This window comes from Panthera tigris, chromosome B2 (genome assembly GCF_018350195.1).
Source record: "Panthera tigris isolate Pti1 chromosome B2, P.tigris_Pti1_mat1.1, whole genome shotgun sequence".
Lineage (NCBI taxonomy): Eukaryota > Metazoa > Chordata > Mammalia > Carnivora > Felidae > Panthera > Panthera tigris.
Window position 1 is genome coordinate 6,981,715 of NC_056664.1, and position 21,343 is coordinate 7,003,057.

At 41.1% G+C, this 21,343-nt stretch overlaps 1 long non-coding RNA gene across 2 annotated transcripts in view; it reads right to left on the reverse strand.

Annotated features, from left to right (window-relative positions):
• Nucleotides 1–303: 303 nt before the first annotated feature.
• The window catches only part of LOC122238542, a 75,134-nt gene continuing 54,094 nt past the window's right edge, over nt 304–21,343 (reverse strand). For both annotated transcript variants that reach the window (XR_006217467.1, XR_006217468.1), the window contains one exon: nt 304–1,160. This is a non-coding gene — a long non-coding RNA (uncharacterized LOC122238542). The remainder of the gene's footprint in view (nt 1,161–21,343) is intronic.

Below are 21,343 nucleotides of genomic sequence, written 5' to 3' on the forward strand. Positions count from 1 at the left end.
CTATAAGTACAGAGCACATCAGGAACCTTTACTGCCTGGGTCCATAAAACACTGTTAATACCACCACCAAGTTACAGAAACAGGGACTGAAAATTTTTAATAAAAATCACAAGCCTTTATTGTATTTATGTACGTATTTATTTTCATTTTCAAGAGAGCGTGTGAGCAGGAGTCGGTGGGGGGGGGAGAGGGGCAGAGGATGAGAGAGAGAGACTCTCAAGAGGGCTCCACACTCAGCATGGAGCCCAACACAGGGCTTGATCCCACAACCCTGGGGATCATGACCTGAGCTGAAGTCAAGAGTCTGACGCTCAACCGACTGAGCCACCCAGGTGCTCCTCCTTCAGTTTTTTAAAATAAATACCACGGAATGACAATCTCGGTTGCCATACCTTTTTGGTCCATCACATAGTGACTACAAAACTGCCCTGACACGTCCAATTTAATGGCCATCGTGCTTGTGGTTTTAGAGTGGCGTTCCGTTTCCTCGCATTTGGATTTTAATCCCATCAATCATTCGAGTCAGACCCCTGAACACCTACCGATTCTTAGAACTCGAATTACTCCCATTTTGAGATGGATTAAAACTTAAATCATGTTGAAGGACATGGCCCAACCAGTTAATGTATATATATGGGGGTGGGAGGTTGCAAATCTGGATGATCTCAAAATAGAAACTATTGTATAGCGACTGGTCCCACGCCCTGCGTGTCTGCACACATCCACGGCACCGATTCGATCTCTCTTGAGACAGTCACCGTGAGCAGCGACAGATCGCTGTTTGCTCAAGCCCTGGACAAAGCCCGAGATTTTCCCTGTGACTGGAAAGGGCCCTGAGTGCCATTCTAGCCCCTTGCCGCCCCCCTGGTCTTCACCACTCCATTGTGCTGCAGCAATAAGGAGGCGGTTCACATTCCCAAATCCTTAAAGCTATTTTACCCCCGAGCTTCTGTACACATGGTCCCCTGTTGATGGAGGTAGGCTTGCTTGCTTCTTAAACTTGCCATCTTCGCCTGCATTTTTTGTCCCTTCACCCCTCCCGTGAAAGATCACCTCATCCAGGAAGTCTTTGATGATGATGACGAAGCCCGTACAGACATCTTCGTTGGGGTCTTCAACAGGTAATCTCTAGTCTGCTGTGTCTTCCATGGGATCACCAGCTATTTAAAGAAAGGGACCTGTGTTACTAAACTTCAAAGCCCCAGGACCTATCATAGTTCCCGAGGCATAGTTGCGATTCGCTCATTCAAGCAAGTTGAATGACTAAGAGAAATCAACAAAAGCCAAAATAGAGAGGAGGAGAAAGGAAGGACCAAATGAACAGCAGTGACCTTTTTAACTTTCACACGGCTCTGTACTTGTGCTGGTCGGCTCATAGATAGCCCTGTAAACTATTTTTCCAAACTCTCTTATGACACATATTTCCCACTTGGTAGATGGACGTTCTTCTGCTTGTTATGAGGACACTGCAACTCAGAAAGATGTTAAAGACTTGCCTAAATGCAAGCAGATGGCTGATGGCAGGGTTGGAGCTACACCTTCTAAGACTCAGTCAGCTTCCTTCCACTTGGCTGCCGTGTGTTATGTGCTGCAGAAGAGGTACATCAGGACGAAGGAAGGGGTGACAGGAAAGAAGCTTCCCCAGAACAACTCTTTGGACACAAACCTTTCATGTAATAAATGTAGGGAGAAAACATCGCTTTGTGGTTTGAGCAATGCAACCTCAGAACAAAATTAGACATCCTTGCTAATTTCCTTGGAGGCCCAATTTTCAGGGAGGAGCAGGTAGAGATATAGAAGCCTTGGTTGGGGTACCAGGGTTCCACATAACAGCTCCAATAGAGCAGCACTGAGTGAGAGCCACAGCCAGCTGTGGGATCCCTGGGAGAACTGCAGGGTGCGGAACCTGGCAACAGAATGGGTATAACTTTATCAGCAAAGAATGAGTTCAGGCATGGAACAAAACTCCGGGCCAGATCACTTGGCTGCTGTCACAGGGAGGTCCTGTGAACTCAGGCTGTCATTGAAAAGACATGGTTTGAAGTCGTTCCAAGGCATTGGCATTGTCCGGTGAGCCATATCCACAGAGGTAAGGCTGGAAAGGCCTGTGAGATCATCTGGTGCAGAGAGCCTCAAGTATTTTCAATTATTCTTTAAGCATATGACCCAACCCCCCAGCTCTCTTTAAAATGGTGCTAAACTCTCAACAATAGCCAAATTATGGAAAGAGCCTAAATGTCCATCAACTGATGAATGGATAAAGAAATTGTGGTTTATATACACAATGGAATACTATGTGGCAATGAGAAAAAATGAAATATGGCCCTTTGTAGCAACGTGGATGGAACTGGAGAGTGTGATGCTAAGTGAAATAAGCCATACAGAGAAAGACAGATACCATATGGTTTCACTCTTATGTGGATCCTGAGAAACGTAACAGAAACCCATGGGGGAGGGGAAGGAAAAAAAAAAAAAAAAGAGGTTAGAGTGGGAGAGAGTCAAAGCATAAGAGACTGTTAAAAACTGAGAACAAACTGAGGGTTGATGGGGGTGGGAGGGAGGGCAGAGTGGGTGATGGGTATTGAGGAGGGCACCTTTTGGGATGAGCACTGGGTGTTGTATGGAAACCAATTTGACAGTAAATTTCATATATTAAAAAATAAAAAAATAAAAAAAAAAAAAATAAATAAATAAAATGGTGCTAAAACCCACTGATTCGGTGACCATGTTTTTCTCTCCACAGGAAACCCCTTGGACAAAACTTCTGTTTCCCACTCGTTTTAGAGGAAATATCCAAGTGGGATATGGGGCCTCCTGATCCTGAAAGAGCTACTTAAACTCAAACAGTTCTATGGGATATGCACAGACGCCCAGCATTGACCTTGGATGTAAGCACTGACTTTACAAGGCGACACTGTACCCATGTTTGTTCCCTAATGAACACAAGAAGTTTTGCTGGAGGAACCTGCATGAGAATGAGACTTTAGGAATCTACCTCCGATCTGCAGCTAACTGATACGACACTGGCCATCCTCTTTTATCAGTCTGGGCCCCCCAAATCTCATCCTTCAACCCACATATGACATTCTATAGCACTAGACTGTTGAGACTTTGATGTATATACAAGCCTGAGATATTTACTTAAAAGATCGCTCAGAGAGGCACTGGAGGGAACAGGTGGATACAGACAACTGTGAGAAACAGAGCTCTCAGGGGACCAAAAACAAATCCTTGGAGACCCCTTATCATAATGAATGAACAAATGGGTGGATGGATGAATCAGAATTTTTCTGCTATTGCTGTGTTTAGGCCTGTAAACATTTTATCACCTGACTGTAAACCTCCCTTGAAATACAGTCAGCATCGATTCCTGCCAAGGATAGTGTCTTATCAGGCTGTTACATCCAATATTAACATCATCTTGGTATCTTTAGTGACATAGAAATATCACTCTTCAGAATATGAATTAGAAGTGTTTAAATTTTTTTTAATTTTTAATTTTTTAAATTATAATTTATTGTCCAAATTGGCTAACATACACTCTGTGAAGTGTGCTCTTGGTTTTGGGGGTAGATTCCCATGGTTTACCGCTTCCATACAACACCCAATGCTCATCCTAACAGGTGCCCTCCTCAATGCCCATCACCCATTTTCCCCTCTCTCCCAACCCCCATCAACCCTCAGTTTGTCCTCTGTATTTAAGAGTCTCTTGTGGTTTGCCTCCCTCCCTCCCTGTTTGCAGCTATTTATTCCCCTTCCCTTCCCCCATGGTCTTCTGTTAAGTTTCTCAAGATCTACATATGAGTGAAAACATATGATATGTCTTTCCCTGACTTAAAGATTTAAAAATAGAACTATCCTGTGACCAGGCAATAGCATTACTAGGAATTTATCCAAAGGATACAGGAGTGCACATGTATCCCATATGCATAGGGGCACAGGTACCCCCATGTCTATAGCAGTGCTTTCAACGATAGCCAAATTATGGGAAGAGCCCAAATGTCCATCAACTGATGAATGGATAAAGAAATTGGGGTTTATATACACAATGGAATACTACTTGGCGATGAAAAAGAATGAAATCAAGCCATTTGCAGCCATGTGGATGGAACTGGAAGGCATTATGCTAAGTGAAGTAAGTCAGGCAGAGAAATGTTTAAATTATGGGGCACCTGGGTGGCTCAGTCGGTTCAGTGTCTGAGTCTTGATTTCAGCTCAGGTCACGATCTAATGGTTTGTGAGATCAAGCCCTACATCAAGCTCCGTGCTGGCAGTGCAGAGCCTGCTTGGGATTCTCTCTCTCCCTCTCTCTCTGCCCCTCCCCTGCTCTCTCTCTCTCTCTCTGCCTGTCCCTGGCTCTCTCTCTCTCTCTCTCTGAAAGTAAACTTTAAAAAAAATGCTTAAATTCTCTTATCCCTTAATCTTTTTTTTTCTAATTGAGATTCATTAAATTAAATCCATGTTGTTTTGTCCTGCTACATAGCCACAATACCCAAAGAGCTGAAGAAATTTCTTACTTGCTTGTTTCCAAGGTCCCAATGCTAAACCCTGGCAAAATGCTGTTAGCTATTTGGAGACTGTATGCTAGACAAATCTTGCAAATAAATGAATAAATAATATATGAATGCCCTGGGTCCTTCGTTCACCAGATTTATACAGCACAAAACTGATAGGGAAGACTGACAGCAACTTTAAAATATGTAAATACCTAAATTAGACAATTCAGGCACAAAAATATATTGTAGCTTGGTACTTACATAAATTTATGTTTTATGCATTTCTGTTGTATAAGTTAATATATTTCTTGGTTTCTACATGCTCGTATCTCCAACAATACCTTGTCTTTAAAGTATTGCACAAAATATCAAGAAAGCATTAATCTATAAAGTTTAACTACTGTGTTTGTTTTTATCAACCACCCCAAAGCAGAGTTTCTCTTCATAATGAGGCATTTCCTAACAGCTTGACAGAGTATTTTTAAATCAGCATTGACAAGCTTACTCCGAGCCTAACCATTCCCGAATGCATGTGTGTCTATCTCCATACACACTGTGGACACCACTGTGAGCTCTGGGTGGAATGCTTTAAATTTCCTCTTGTTCAATATCAATGGCCTGAGCTGCTGAAAATTTTTCTTAAGCTCTCAAAACAGAGTTAGTGTTGATTTCTGGGGTTGGCACGATCTATTTTCTCACTTAATGCGAAGGAACAAATCTTTGTTTAGCTCCAAAATGGATGATTTTCCAGCCACATTGTTGCATTTGGAAAGAGAGTTCTGGAAATCATTGCTTGCTGTATTTGTAACTTGCTTTGTATTTTTAGGGCATTATTATTATTATTATTATTATTATTATTATTATTCAGTGCAGCTTTAGAATTAAAATGTGGATAGTCACTCCTGCTTTTCCCAAGATAAATATAAAAATTTCTCCCTTGGTCACCGAACCAGTTTTTCCTTTATGCGGGCAATCAACCAAGGGTCAGGTTTACAATGGTGGGGCAAGCGTTCGACTAATGAAAACCATGGAACTTTCTAGTCGCTTAGGTTTGAGGAGTTTGTGCAATTGTTCCAAGACCTATTGGCTCTAATTTCCCCGGCCCTCTCTTTCTGTCTCCTTTTCGATAGCAAGAGATGATCTGTTTCAATTTTTTCAACTTCTCTGGAAATCATAGAGGTGATACCATTGGCTTTTCTCTGCCCTCAAAAAAAGTCCAAGTTGAAAGTACTTAGCTGCATATTTTTGGGATAAAAAGCATTAGGTACCGGTATTTCCTAGCAAGAGTTGGTCTTATATGTTGAACGACATTTCTTTGGATGGCTTATGAATTTTCATTTGCTTCTCACTGTATCTGATGATCATTCAGTTTCCTCCTCTTTTCCTTTATCTTCAGTGTCCCTTCTACACCTGCTGGACTACATCCCTGCCCCACATCTCTTTAGGCGAGCTGGGGATTTAGGTAGTCAGTGTAAAATATGGGAGATTTCTCTCATCTAAAATTGTTATTTACATGTATTATGTTAGAGTCAGTCCTGCAGTGACCTCTGCAGAGGACAATTCACCAGTCTGTGCAAGAGCAAGTAAAATCAGAGCCACTGCATGAAATGAGGAAGTGTATAAAGAAATGCACAAACAGAGAAAATGGAAGGAATCCAACGGTAAATGTGCCAACAATGAAATGCATAAACAGTTACCACAGGTGAAGAGCAATGAAGCAGAAATGGCTTTGTTTTTGTAACTGTGTTTCAGATTTAATTGAATCAAAATAACATATAGGATAGATTCCTTGCCCGGGGCTCACAATTTCAATTCATCACCCTGGTGGTGGGGGCCGAGGATGGAAAAGAGGAGGGAGACACAAAGGCCCAAACAAACAGGGTCCAAAGGTGGGGGAGGGGACATTGAAGGCAGTCATTGAGGGGGGTTCACACGGAATATTCCATTTGTGCCTTCTCCATTCAGGTGGGCTTTTACAATTCCTATCATCCAATGAGATCTGTTGGCTTTTCCCTTTAGCCTCACACTCTGTGTTCCGCTTTACTTGTAGCTTACTGAGTGTGCATTCTGTGTTGATTAATTATGTTTATGGACAAGGCTGTGAAGGCCTGTCAGAATTCCACTTAGGTTGCTTGTCATGGGCTCATCAACACCTGGCAGGTCTGTTCTTCTATCCTCTGGTGTGATCCAGGCAGATCTTTGATGCAGAGGGACAGGCTCCATGTCAATAACCAGGACCCAAGGTAAACCCAGCGGTGTCATTGTGGTGTGATTTGTAGATAGCGGGGTATGGGAAAGGAGAACGTCAATTAAGTCCAATACAAGTGTGCTGTGTGTACGTATTCCTAGTGCAGGTTATAATTCCCAGGGCTTTTAGATTGTGAATAATTGACATCCCTGTAAGGTGGATCACTATAATTGTCCCCATTTCACTGAGGAGGAAATTGTCCTGCACTCCGGAAAAGCTCATTTACGCTCTGTGTATCTTTGCTGCGTACCCAGGCACTTCCCAGGGGTGCTGTGAGGACCAATTACTAATTATCTGGAAGAGCTCTTGTGCTCTGATGAGATCCTTTAGAATGTAGGTCTCTGTGAAACGCTGGTGATACCTTGCTCGTGTTTTCTATAACAGCTGGCATCAGGCCAGGCACCTTTGGTCATCTCATCAGCACTGTCGGAACTAGATGGAGAGAGAGAGAGGATCTTAAAGAGAAAGTCGCAGGAGAGACGGTGCTCCACCCAGCCATGATTCAAACGTCAAGACTGTATCAGTAGAGAAACTAACCCTATGTGACCCTCCCATTAAAATGATTAAAAAAAAAAAAGAAAGTTGGGAAATTGTAGAGTTGGAAGGGTCCCAATGGCTACCAGGTGCTAAACCAGCAACGATAAAGACTTGGTACGACATCCACGTGGAAGTGAACTTGGAACGCCACATTGCAATAGCTGACGAAAACAACGTAAGCGACTCAAAGGAAGAATCGTGATAGAGGTAAATTCAGTGCCCTGGGATGCTTGGGTTAATTAGGAATTTCAAGAAAAGAGTTTTGACCAAAGTCGCAACAAGAAGTGATAATGGACCAAATCCTCGGATTGTCGTATGTCGGCCGGTGCCATGGTGGTTATGAGCAGGTGTTCCAGAACCAGCAGGCCCTGTTGACACAACCACGTGCCTCTAGGTACCAACTTAATTTCTCCGAGTCTCAGTTTTTTCTCATTGGTAAGAAGGGATAAGTAATGGTTTGTACCCAGTGAGGATCTGGGGGAGAGCAAATAAGGGGATACTTGTCAAAACGTGGGAAGAGAGACTGACACACAATCAATTATCAACAAATCCGTTGTAGCCGTGGTGTCGCTCCTGGCCCGAAGTAGGTGCTCCACAGTATTTACTGAATGAATGCAAGATTGATCTTTTCCGTAGGTCATTTCTCTGCTTTGGTGCAGTAGCACTGGAGAGTGAATGAGGGAAATAGACATTTTAGAGATGCGCTGGTGTCCTACGAGTAAGGACAAAACCAAAAGACAGCAAACAACTTTTCTTCTTGCAATGGCATTAGCTCCTTCATTCACTTCCCAATGGCTAGCCTTCTTTGAAGTATCTTCTGTCATTCATTCTCCATTTGTTCTTCCACCATTGGCCCCCTTCACAGACTGTATTTTCTCTCTCTCAGCGTCTTTTGCGACATTCCCTGTCTCTGGGTTTTGTCCTGTATTTCTAACTGCTCCTGGTACTCAACCCCTTCAGAGGTGACCACTGATGTTATCGGTGCCCAGGAGTCTGCCTGCTCCTTGCTCCTTGAATCCACCCTTCAGAGGGGCCCCTGGACTCTCCAGTCTCATGCCCTACCAACCCTTCCCTCCCACATGTGACCTGAACTTCTCCTCATTCCATGAGCCACCCTGAGAATTACCCTCTCATCTTTCCATTGGTCTTATTTCTGGTCACCCTTCAGCTTCAGAGTGGGCTTCTCTGACTTTTGCACAACCGAGTCCCTCTTGCAAGAATTTCCTCCATAACAATACTCAGCCTGTTTGCTTTCAATGACTTGTAAGTGTCTGTTTCCCCTGCAGAGTCCCCACTGGTGTCCTGGTGCACTCTGTTCTATGCAGATGTTCAGAGCAAAAGAGGTGAAGAGGCAGAGAGACGTCTTCTACACTCCGTGATCCCAGGAGTGGGGCAGCTCTGCCCAGAGGCCACGTCTTTCTCTAATGCACACAAAGAGAACTTTTACACTAAGGGAAGCCCGATCCTCTAATAACTTGAAAGTTTAATGAAGAAGAAATGATGTCTTTGTTCACCACTGAATTCTCAGCTCCTATCACAGTGCCTGGAATCTCTCAACTAATAATTGTTAGATAAATTCTATCCATTACTATGTTCTAAAACTGTACCGTCCTCATGGCAGTCCCTGACCCACATTGTGGCTTCTGAGCCCCAGAAACGTGGCTTGAGGTTGCTCAGCATAACGTATACACTGAGTTTCAGACTTAGCAAAAAAAAAAAAAAAAAAAAAGCAGTGTGTCTTGTTAATAATTTTGTATTGATTACATTGATCCAAAATAACATTTTAGAGTTATTGTCTTAAATCAAAGGTATAATTAAGATTAATGTCACCTATTTCGTTACATTTTTTTTTCTTTCGAGTGGCTACTACAGATTTTGCATTTGAAGCTTCCATTAGGCTAATGTTGGACAGCATCATTCCAGACTTCCTTCTGAGATGCTGTTCTGTATTGAAGCCTTCACTAAACATGTCCAGCTGATGTCCATGGCCACCTTCCAATGCAACAAAGCTGATCAATTTCCCGATAACTTGTTCCTCCTCCTCGGGTGTCGATGGCCACAATTCACCCAGTCACCTAAGCCAGAACATTGGCATATCTCGCAACTCATTTTTTCCCCATAAAATGACTCTTTTCCTTCAATTTGCCCTTTTCCTTGTCTACCCTTTGCCATGCTATGAAAATGGCCACCAGACTCTCCATTGTAAACCATGTAACGACTCCCCATCAGCACCATATAAAACACCCTTTTTGGCAAAGCATGTATGAAACAGCCTTTCATTATGATCAGGTTGCTGTCTTCCACCCCAGTCTGTCCATTCTCTATTGTCTCACTAACCCTCTCTGCTTCGTGCTACTAAAAAGAGCAACCTACAGAGTATGTTTCAAAAACATATCCTCACCACACCTTATCATTCCCGTTTTACAGATGAAGAAACAGAAGCAGACAGGTTAAATAATCTGTTGAGCATTTCACCTAACCAGGTGACAGAACCGGTACTCGAACCCAGACCATCTGACAGCATGTCTGTCCTCAGCCAATGTGTTCAATTCCCTTCCACAGTAATGAAGCCCTTGCTGTTCTCTGAGTGTATCAACGCTTGTCATCCCTTTGTATCTTTGCAAGTGTTGCTCTCTATGCTTGGGAATGTCTACCAGCCCGTCATCACCTCATTGACAAGGACATCTACGTGGAAAGTTATCAGCCCTTACCAGGAATGTTTAGTACTTTTCCTTCATGCTCTCCTAGCACTTAAAATACATAAATATTAAGTGTCTTGCTCACTGGGATGATGTATCTTTTCTGTCTTAGTTTTCTAGTATCAAGCACAGCACCTGACACATGATTGGTTCCTAGTGTACTTCTATTGGGTTTGGGACTGCACGCGGTGGCTGGAGGGCCACTGCTTTGAACAGAATATTGTTGGCTGGAAGGTGGTGAGGTTGCTGACTGAGTCGACCTTGTCTGGACTCTTGATATTTCCAATTATAGTTTGAGGAAGTTGAGAAACACTGGACCGGACAAGATTGAAATTCATCCTAGTCCATCTCTTCGTGCAGAGGTTTTCATTCATGGGACCATTTTTGACAAAGAGTCATAGAATTCCATGATGGTGTTACAGCAGAGACAATTTAATAGCCAAAGCTCTAACTGCACAAAGAAGTAAACTGAGACTGCAAAGTTTAAATAACTCGCCCACAATGATGCTATTAGAGCCTATATCTGAACCCAAATTCTTGCCTTAGAAGGTACCCATAGTCCCTGGCTCTTTCTCATGGACACATAAGTACCAGGATGATTTTACACACAGGCATGCATGTGCGTGTGCGCACACACATGTGCGTGTGCGCACACAAACACACACACACACACACACACACACACACACACACACACCACTGCTAATGACGTATTAAAATAATGCATGTTTTCTTACCTAAAACCCAGAGTCATTTGTGGGAATAATCAGGGCTAATAGAAATTCGGTGATTTAACCCAAATATCTCCTCACTTACCTGTATACTTTACAAAGAAATGCACTATTTCTCTTTCCCCAGGACGGGGAAAATTATCCAGCCAACACTTTTCAGACCAGTCAGTTGAAGAAATCAAGTTTCCTCCATTTTGCTGACTTACTTTTTGTCAGTCTTTACTACTTTCATAATTATCACCATAATAGCTGCTAACAATTCTGTAATAATCATTCTCTATCATGACTTCTGCAAATGTTTGACACGCCTTGCCCCAGTCAATGCATACAGCAACTCTACGGGGTTAGATCAGTAATACAAATACAGTAATATTTGTCAGTGACAGATACTGAAGTCCAAAGAGATTTAATAAATTCCACGGGGTCATAGAACTCTTCTGTGGCAGAAATCGCAGTTGTATTTAAAGTAAACCTGACACCAAAGCTTATGCTCTTAACCGCTAATCCCGTCCGTGTGTCTTCGACACTGTTTTCATTTTCTGTTTAGAAAGAAGGAATCACAGAACTAAAGACCCAGGAATCATTAAGATTCTGTCTGGTCCCTATGAATTATGTGGTAGGAACACAAAGTCAGGTTCTGGAAAATAAATGAATCAACCTCACCTGGACTTACTGTTCTTAAAATGTTTTCCAGATTTGTCTACATCACGCAAGAAAGTGCTTCTCATAAGTGTATGTGATAAGTAGGGATGACTGACTTCCATGAATTCTTCCATAAATATACACAACCATATAAACACATGCATATGCATGTATGTATATCAAAACCTAGTCTGTGTATCGCTAATAACACAGGCCCTGGGAATAACAAGCAGCCTGTCAAAACACAGTAGAAGGACCACATTTTGGAGAGAATTACAGTATCATTACCATTGACATGGGTAGAATAGACGAGTGTCCCTTAACTACCGCCTGTCAGGACCTACTCCTATCTTAGTACCCAGTTGAAACAGTACTCAGCCAGCTGCCTGTGGATTTAGCCAACATTGCATGTTAATGCAAGAGTCTGATTGCCCAGATGGTTATTTCTAGGCTCTCAATCAAAAATAGTAACCGAACACGGGTCCAAAGCATATCTAGCCTACGCACAGGCTAGTGGCTTCTTGCTTTCTTCACAGATCCCTCTTCTGTGCATCCTGGGCATGTCAATGGTCGCTGTTTTGATAATTCCCACCAGGGACAGGAAGAGGGAAGCAGAAAGGACTGGACATCAATCGGTGAAATCTGTGAAAATTTCTACAGTACTTCATCCTTCATATCTTTGCATTTTTCCTGTCTTCACTGCTACGATTGTGTCTGGAGTATTCCCTCTAGCTGTGAACCTCCCTAGAGTGAGTGTTCTCCCTCCTTTATCTGTTGCATGTATCACCAGCACAGTGGCTTGGTATTGAAAAGGCAAAATAAAGACTTGGTGAATCTAAGCAGCCGCAAAACAAGCAGACGGGCTGAGCAAACAAACCCGAGTGCTCCCGGGGACTTCAGTGGGAGGAGTCCTGGTTTAGAAGTTTGGTGACCCCCCTGCATGCCCCAAGAGAAGAAATTGCTGCCATACTGTGGAAAATCAGGTCTCTAGGACAATAGTGTGGAATGATTCGATTTGTGAGCAGGAGTAGAACCACCTTCAACATTTCGTCCAAGCACCTTTCATGAATAATTCTGAATCCTTTTTATTAGGATGAAACCCGCAGAGGTGGTGAAGACATGGTACCAGCTTTGCCCGGCGAACCTCGGATTTCTGGGATGTCCCTCTTGATTACACCCCTGGAGAGCGCGAATTCCATTCGCTGCTTTGCAGAAGCGCCTCCCTTCCTATAAATTACCTTAGTTCTGCCTTCATCAGCCCTTCTGGGTTCTGTTTCAAGAAACAAACATAAGAACAAATAATCTTGCACTTTCTTGCTTGCTCTGTTTACCTAACGGCTTTCCTCAACCAGCAACCTTTTCTAATCTTTCCACCGCCGTGAGCAGAGAATTTTTACAGGGTAAAATTGTTCATTTCCACGTCAGCATGTTTTCTTATATTTGGAATAGCTTGGCTCAGCTACTCTGACCTTGAAATGCAGCCCCACCGCCCCTACCAAGAAATCAGCAGGAGCTGGAAAGTAAAGAACACGGAGTTTCCATTTCTTTGCAAATCCATATTTACATAGTGACAGCTACGCTGTATCCAAAGGCGAAGGGGCGGCCTATCATCCAAAGAGAATGATAGATAAGGATTAGGTTTAATACTGGAAAACATTTAGAGACGGAATGAAAGGCTGCATTCATGATGGAAATAAAAGGGGCTATTCTTTGGCAAAACATAAAACAGTATCTGTTGCAACAATTCAAGTTCTGGGCTGCTTTGCATGGCATCCTTTGTTGCCCAAGGATGGCAGCATCTCTCAGGCCTTTGAAGACATGAAATGATGACAGATAAGGAACCTGCGCCAAGAAGCGAGAAAAAAAAAAACCTCACATTTTGATGTGCAACTACTTGATTCTCAGCCATCTAGAAATACAGAGAGGAGGCTGTCAAATGCACTCAATGAACTGCTTTGGTAGCGCTGAATGATTAATTTCCAATTTTGCCCTGCTCTGTCACATAGTGGAGGGCACATTACCAAGGCTTTCTGGCTCTGAGGAGAACATAAACCCCACGTGTGTAATCTACTCCAGGTGTACTGAAGTACTCTGAAGTACTTCAGTGTACTGAAGGGCTCTCTGCCCTCTTTCTTTGGCTGTGCACCCCCCTGACATTCTGATGTGATATACCCACTTTTGCTATGTGAAATTCTCATAATAGTATAGCCCAGAAAAACTCCCAAGTAATATACGTACATATGTGTGTATATACATACATATATATATATATATATATATATGTGCGTGTGTGTGTGTGTGTGTATATACACACACAGAATATTGTGTGTATACACAATATTGTATATACACACAATATTGTATATACACACAAAATAGTGACAGAAATGAATTGTTGCTATATAGCAACAATTCATTTCTGTCAATATTTTCCACATATCATTTTTTTGGCATAAGATAGGGAAAACACAAACACTAATCTTGATCATGCCTTAAACCAAATTACTGAGTTTGCCTACCACTTCTAGATGATTAACAGAGCTTTGAATATACACAACTAATTGTAAGAATCATTAGAAACAGAGCGGATGGACTTCTTTTCTCAATGGCCAAGGTCACTGTCATTTGTGTAGTGTTGGAAAAAGTAAACATAAAAGACAGAGACATTTTGATATTTCACCTGTATTCAAAAACACGTCTGATACCTTTGATAAAGAATGACATAACATTTTATTTGCTTAACATACAAGGTAGCTAATAGATACTAGCCATGCATGCCCAGGGGGAAAATGACTTTGTTTTACTGCAAGGAGATTTTGTGGCTTTTTATTTTCATGTCTGAACCATGAAATATGCCAGAGACACTTTGTTGCTGTTTACAGTATCTGTGTTCACTATTAATGAGTGGCCAATTTTTACTTCCTATAAGGAACCTGAATAGTAAAACATTTATCTACATATTAAAAAATTCCCTTAAATATGTTCTGCATTTCCAAAGAGGCAAATTTCAATGGTCTTCATTAATTTCACTGTTTTTTAAGTTTATTTATTATTTATTTATTTATTTAGAGAGAGAGAGCGCGAGCACGAGCAGGGGTGAGGCAAAGAGAGAGGGAGAGAGAGAATCCCAAGCAGGCTTCCCACTCTCAAAGTGGGGCTCAAGCTCACAAACTGTGAGATCATGACCTGAGCTGAAATCAAGAGTCGGCCACTTACTCGACTGAGCCACCCAGGCGCCCCTAAATGCTCTAATAATCTCTGTTTTGTCTAAGTCTGCAGTTAATCTGTTCATGGTAGCTTAAAGGTTGAAAGACATGCCATTTGATTCACACCATGATTGAAAAAGGAGAATTTGGCTTCACTTGTTTTAAAGATGGATGTTAAACACAACAAGCCCAAAATGAAGTTGCTTATACAAAACTGCACACCACGAAACCGAGACTTAATTACACTCTTAGACCTTCCAGCAACGAACTCTTATACCAGTCAGTCATTGAGTCACCTGATCAGCACTAGTTAGGTCACCCTCCTGGGAGACCATCCCCTAGGGGAAAGTAATCTTGACATAAACAGTCTCCTTTTTCATCCAGTACAACTTCCTTGTTCCTGCTCCCTTCTGCCTATAAAAGTCTTTCATTTTGCACAGCTCCTCAGACCTCCTTTCTACCTGCTACATCGCATGCTGCAGATTCACAAATCACTGGCTAAAGCCAAAAAGATCTTTAAAATATATTCAGTTGAATTTTGCTCCTCAACATGGATAACTGAAAAGAAAGGGTGTGGATACTAAATCCTGAGACCTTAGTCGATAACAATCATAATTTTAATTTTGTTTTGGCCTCTCTGGTATGATATAGGAGGTGATAAGACGGTAGAGATATCTTTGTCAAGACTTGCCTTGATGGAAAGAGGTTATTTTTGTTAATTGGCCCTAAAGGGAGCAGTTGAGGCATCAGGGCCCATATGATAAGAGTCCCTCGAGATTTCTGGTTCCATGATGAAATGGAGTAGTTACCCAGCTGGAATGTTGTTATGGAGGTAGAAATTGCCAGTAGGTACTGCAGAGGGTGATGTTGAGACCATGTGAATCTGGGACAGAATTTGGAAAAGAAAGCCACAGAATCCATTCAAATGCAAATGCAGCCTCCTACATATGTGGGCAGAGTTTGGAACTCAGTTCCCACAGGCTGCATGTCCTGGACAAATGTGAAAGACCTGGTGGCCACCTCTGGGGTTAAAGAAGCATCGTTGCCCACCTCGGTGAGACAACTGCTTTCTCTTCTTTGGCAAGCATTCCTCATTTCTAAAGGGGAAAAAGAAAAACAAAATCCCATCTCCCAACTTCTTCTCTTCATTGCTAAGAAAAAATATCATCTTAACGTAGACAAAATGGTTTCCCTATGCAAGACGAATGAATGAAATTTCTCTGTTGTTCTGCCCAGTAAAGCCTAACTTGGCTTTTTATCAGGACCATTTTTGCTAATTACTCATCTGAAATGCAAATCAATTGAAGTGAAAGGTCTACTGTTTGGCTAAAGGTCTTCTTTTCTGCCTCCTTCCTGGAGCGTTATGTAAATGTACACTTTTTACTATTAAACTTTTGAAGGATTCCAGTGGACTGTCTCTTTAGGCAAAGTTTTCCAGAAACTTCCATTTCTGTATGAGCGGCCGGCCTACAGAATATGTTCCATATTTAAAAATCCATTGTGTTGGAAATGCCAGAGTTCAGTGCTTAGATTTACTTACAACAAACTTAAAAGATCAGTGGATTTGGAAGATTAAGGAAATTATCTGGGTCTGAATAAGAACATGTCCGGATCCCAAACAAGCTTCTTTAGAGCTCATCCACAGCCTAAAACCATGGATGACATTCTATCATCTTTTGTTTGGCCTACTGAATAGTTCCCCCAAGTGTATGTTCCATCTTATGTAAGAACTTTCCCTCCTTTCACGAGAAATTTGTTGAAACATGAATAAAATATTAGAGAAAAGGAAAAGCATATAAAGACCTATGTAAATAATAGAGCCGGTCAGAGAGGGAACACATAGCAGCTCCAAAAATCTAATCCCTTAACCCAAATTAAATTATATTCACCCATGTACTTTACATCCATTTTGCCAATGAGTATCACTAACAATCCTGTGAGGCAGATATTGTTATTTTAGACTTTAGAGATAAGGGACTTGGACTCAAAGAATATAAGAAAGCAATCTTGGCAGCTGCGTGGTACAGAGAGAATCTGAGTGTGAGTCTTTAATTCCAAGGCCCAGATTATTACCCCTCCTCTACCTTGGGAGCTTCCATCCGGCTGAGGCGAGGGAGCAAACGCCCCACGCAACTCATTTAACAAAACTGCGTTTCTCTAATTTGAGGTTTTCCTCAAGAGTCAGGTCCCATCAGATCTCTAAGTTCCAACAGCCCTTGGCAAAGCTACTCTCCTATTGAATACCTATAAACATTCAAGTTCAAAAGATGAGTTTCTGGGGTCCAGGTTTGCCTTTATCTACAACCCACTTCTTCCTCAAGATCAAGCCTCGGGTCGATTTCAAGTACACAAAATACCTGCCTGATCTGGGAAATTTGTCACTGAAGGAAATGTGTTCATGACGGAGCCAAGTTCCCTCAGTCTTGGCCTTTAAGGGCAAGTGAGGGTCAGAGGAAGTCCACAGTGGATTGTGTCGTCAAGGTATTCCATTAAAGTTACACGAAACATCAAGAAACGTCAAAAAGCCTAGAAAAGTAGAAACCTGTTTCCTAATCCTCAAACAACGGTATTAACCTAAGCAAAAGAGGATTTGATAGAAGAAAGAATCATTGTGTAGCCTTGTCCTAACATAACACACAACACAAAGGGTATATTCACAGTGGAAAGGTACTTTCCTTTCCTTTCAAAATAGGGGACAATGTATCATGAGATACTTTACAGAAGTCCTTTCTCGTAGGACTCTGCAAACAATACAGGTTCAAGAACAAAATCAAAGTTCCCATTCATGAGACTGATTTGTCTTGCATTTTAGAAATTCTAATTGAATATTTGCACCATGTCCTGTAACTTACAGAAGGAACATACTTCACTTTTCCTGTTTGCTCACTTTTCAGTCTATGAAACAATGATTTCTTTTCAAATCTGAAATTGGAACATTTATTCACCACAATCACTGCATTTGACCCAGAAATTTGTCCCCAGCCATTACCGTCCAAAGAATTCGTCCCCAGTCCATTATCCTCCAAGCTCTCGGTCACATCCAAAAGCTATTACAATTGAAGCTTCTCCTTCCCGCTCTTTATGGACTTAACTTTTACCTCATCTCCCATACTTCTCCATCAGTGAAATCTAAAATGAGTTCAGAATCTTGCATACTATGCAAAAAGACAACCTAATACCCTGTATCATGGCATCATTTTATTTGGAGAAACTCAAGTATTTGAAAGTGAGTTCTTGAAATCGCAATTGACAGCAATTGACTAGAAGGAACGGAGACAAATTTCAAAGGTTAGAACAAATCATACAAAGGATGGAACTTCTTGGACAGAAACTTTCTGTTTTGGAAAACTGATCACCCTTCTGGATAGGAAATGATACAATTTCCACACCACAGCATCAAGAGTTGCTCGGTTGTGGTCCTCTCTGAAGAATTTTGAGATTTTTGTGACAATGTTAATTAGAGTAGAAAGCAATTATCTTTAGATTTATTCGTTGATTAGTAAAAGTCTTTTTTTAAATATTATATGTATGCACTTAACCAAGATGTTACAAAATGATTATTTTTGTGATGAAGTTTCAAAACAAGCAAATGTAAGTATTTTCCTCGCTGTGGTCTTATTAGTTCAGGGACCTTTATAGAAGCTACTTAGTATACTAGCTTCATAGATAATGCTCTGTCAAAACAGAACATTTGTGTACAAGTCTAATTCCAAATACTCCAGGTAAGCATAAATTATTCCCGGACTATGCTGCAAATTGAGATTTATGTATTGTGCTTCAATGTATGGTAGGGTTCTTTATTACTTTTTGGCTATATGTGTATCTTACGTGTGAAATAAACCCCATTATTGCTTCTTCATATTGACCACCCTAACAATTGCTGTGGTTTGCTGTATGATTGATTTGGCTTCAGCTTCAGCAATTGTTATTTATTGACCAAAATAAATGGATCCAGCTCACGTCCTGTTCCAACTTATCAACAGTATACAGTTAACGCGTAATTTGGAGCACACTGGCCTTGATTATGGAATATTGTATTTTAGGGATTGACTAGAAAATGGGCTATCTCTACAAACACGAACCTACGACTAATTACAAAACACGACAAACTTCAGACGACAGAAGCTTCAGACTAATGTCTGAAAACAGAATAAATGAACCTTATCAAAGAGAGAAGAAGTAAGCAACTTCTTGATTCTGAAAGCATCTATTCACCCTATTTTGTCATGGTTTACTCGAAGTGAATGTACGCATTTTAAGTCATTCTTTAGCATCTGCCGTCTTCCAGAACATCTTCTGAGACTGGATAACAAACCTTCCCAGAGCTGCCAGAGGAAGATGCCTAGGAAAGAAGAGAACTCCTTGCCTCCAAATGTGGGAGGAGACCGTTAAGTCCCCTTAGTAGCTGAGAAACAGAACGCTCCCACTATATGTAAACTACCACTATGCTTTTACCTAGGCCAGGGCGCAGGGTGTTGTCCAACAAAGAGGAGAGCCCAGACTTTGTGTCTCTGCCCCACTGGAGTAATACTTAAATATTTCAGTGAGAAACCTCTTCGCTCGAGCAGAAAAGATCAGTATGAACATCATTACAGTGTCAACTCTTTTTGAAAAGGGCAGGGCACGCTCAAGCACACTCGCTATCATTTGCTGGGTTTTTTATTTTTTCTTTCTTTTCAAAATGTTTAGCATCCTGTGGGCAAAACCTTTCTCTTCCCTGTTCTCAAATAAAATTGTTGGATGGTGCTTTCCTCCAAACTGCCAATTTGAAAATTGTCAACTACTCTTATGAAACGATAAAAATGAATTATTCTCTTTAATACTAAATCATAATATTTTTTTAAAAGGCTCTGTATTTGTCAGATTTGGACACTAAAAAGGAAAAGAATTATAGTATTTCAAAGGCTGTGTATAAACCTGTGTAAAATTTAAAAACCCGTGTCTAAGGGCTCTTGGGTGGCTTAGTCGGTTAAATGTCCTACTTCAGCTCAGGTCATAATCTCGTGATTTGTGGGTTCGAGCCCCGCATCGGGCTCTGTGTTGACTGCTCAGAGCCTGGAGCCTGCTTCAGATTCTGAGTCTCCCTCTCTCTCTGCCCCTCCCCAACTCTCACTCTGTCTCTGTCCCTCAAAAATAAATAAATGTTTTAAAAAAATTAAAAGAAAAATAAAAAATAAAGCAAAAATTAAAACTCACGTCTATTTGACCTTACGAAAACCAAAGGACCTAAACACCCCACAACAGTTACTAATTTCAGCGACTTAGAAACATTTTTACTACCTGTGGGCCCACATTTCCGCCACAACAAAGCTAGCCGAATGAGTATTAACAGTCAACACATTTAAAATTATTACAAGAATTACAAATATCTAATATTTTATTGGCTATTCCAACCTAGAGAGTGATTTTAATTGTATAAGAGTAGTGTTGCCATTACTGATTTAATCAACACATCCATGTACGCAGACCATTTCAAAAAGGAGTCCCGGGGCGCCTGGCTGGCTCAGTCTGGTGGAGGGTGCAACTCTTGATACTGGGTTGTAAGTTCAAGCCCCATGGTGAGTGTACAGATTACGAAAAAATAAAATCTTTAATAAATAAATAAGTAAATAAATAAAAAAAGGCTTTGTAAGCCAAACATAAATGTCTAGATATATTTTTAAAAATTTTTTTTAATGTTTATTCATTTTTGAAAGAAAGAGAGAGAGAGCATGACCGGGTGAGTGGCAGAGAGAGAGAAGGAGACACAGAACTTGAAGCGGGCTTCAGGCTCTGAGCCCTCAGCACTCAGCACATGGGGCTTGAACCCACGAACCGTGAGATCATGACCTGAGCCGAAGTGGGATGCTTAACCGACTGAGCCACCCAGGCTCCCCTGCCTAGTATAATTACATATATGTCTGAGTCTGTCTTTCTGTTTATCTACATATCTATCTATCATCTCTCTATCACCTCTCTATCTATTGGTCCTTCTATCTCAATTAATCTGTTATTTGATTCAGTTTTGCACACTGCCCACCCTACTGTAGCCTCTCAGGTATTGGAGTACCTGACACTACCACTCATCCTCATTTTTTTTAATTTAGGTTTTATTCAGAGATATTTAAAAATATATAACCTATACCAATGCTAGAAAGGAGTCACCTAGTCCTTTTATTTTAAATCACAGACAAGCAATACGTTGAACGGCTAATGTTCACATGCAGATGATATGAGATGAAAAGAGGCTAAAACATATAGCATAACCAGTGATTATGTTGGCAGACTAATTCTATAAGCAGTGGTTCTCAAAGTGTGGTCAGGGAACCCCTGGGGTTCCATGAGGGGCCCATGAGGTCAGAGCTAATTTCATAACAAATTAAGATGTTATTTTTGCTGTTTCATTCTCATTCTTTCACAAGTGACCGATGAGGTTTTCCAGAGAGTACATAATGTACAAGATCATAACGGGCTGAATAGAGAAGCAAATCTAAGAATCCAGCTGTCTTCTATTAAACAAAACAAATTTTTTAAAAAATCTAAAACCATGCTCTTCTAATTTTTTGTGTTGAAAAACATAGTTATTTTATTATTATTTAGATAATTATGTCTAAATGTAATGGGATTATTATTGTTGGTTTTAAGTAATTTAATGACTAACTATGAAAAATTTTTCGGTATTTTAATTTCTAATATATATTCTTGACAGACATAACCCACATTAATAGAAGCTTTGGGGGTTTCTCAATAATTCTTAAGTATGTAAAGCGGTCCTGCGACTAAAACATTTGAGACTGCTATTTTA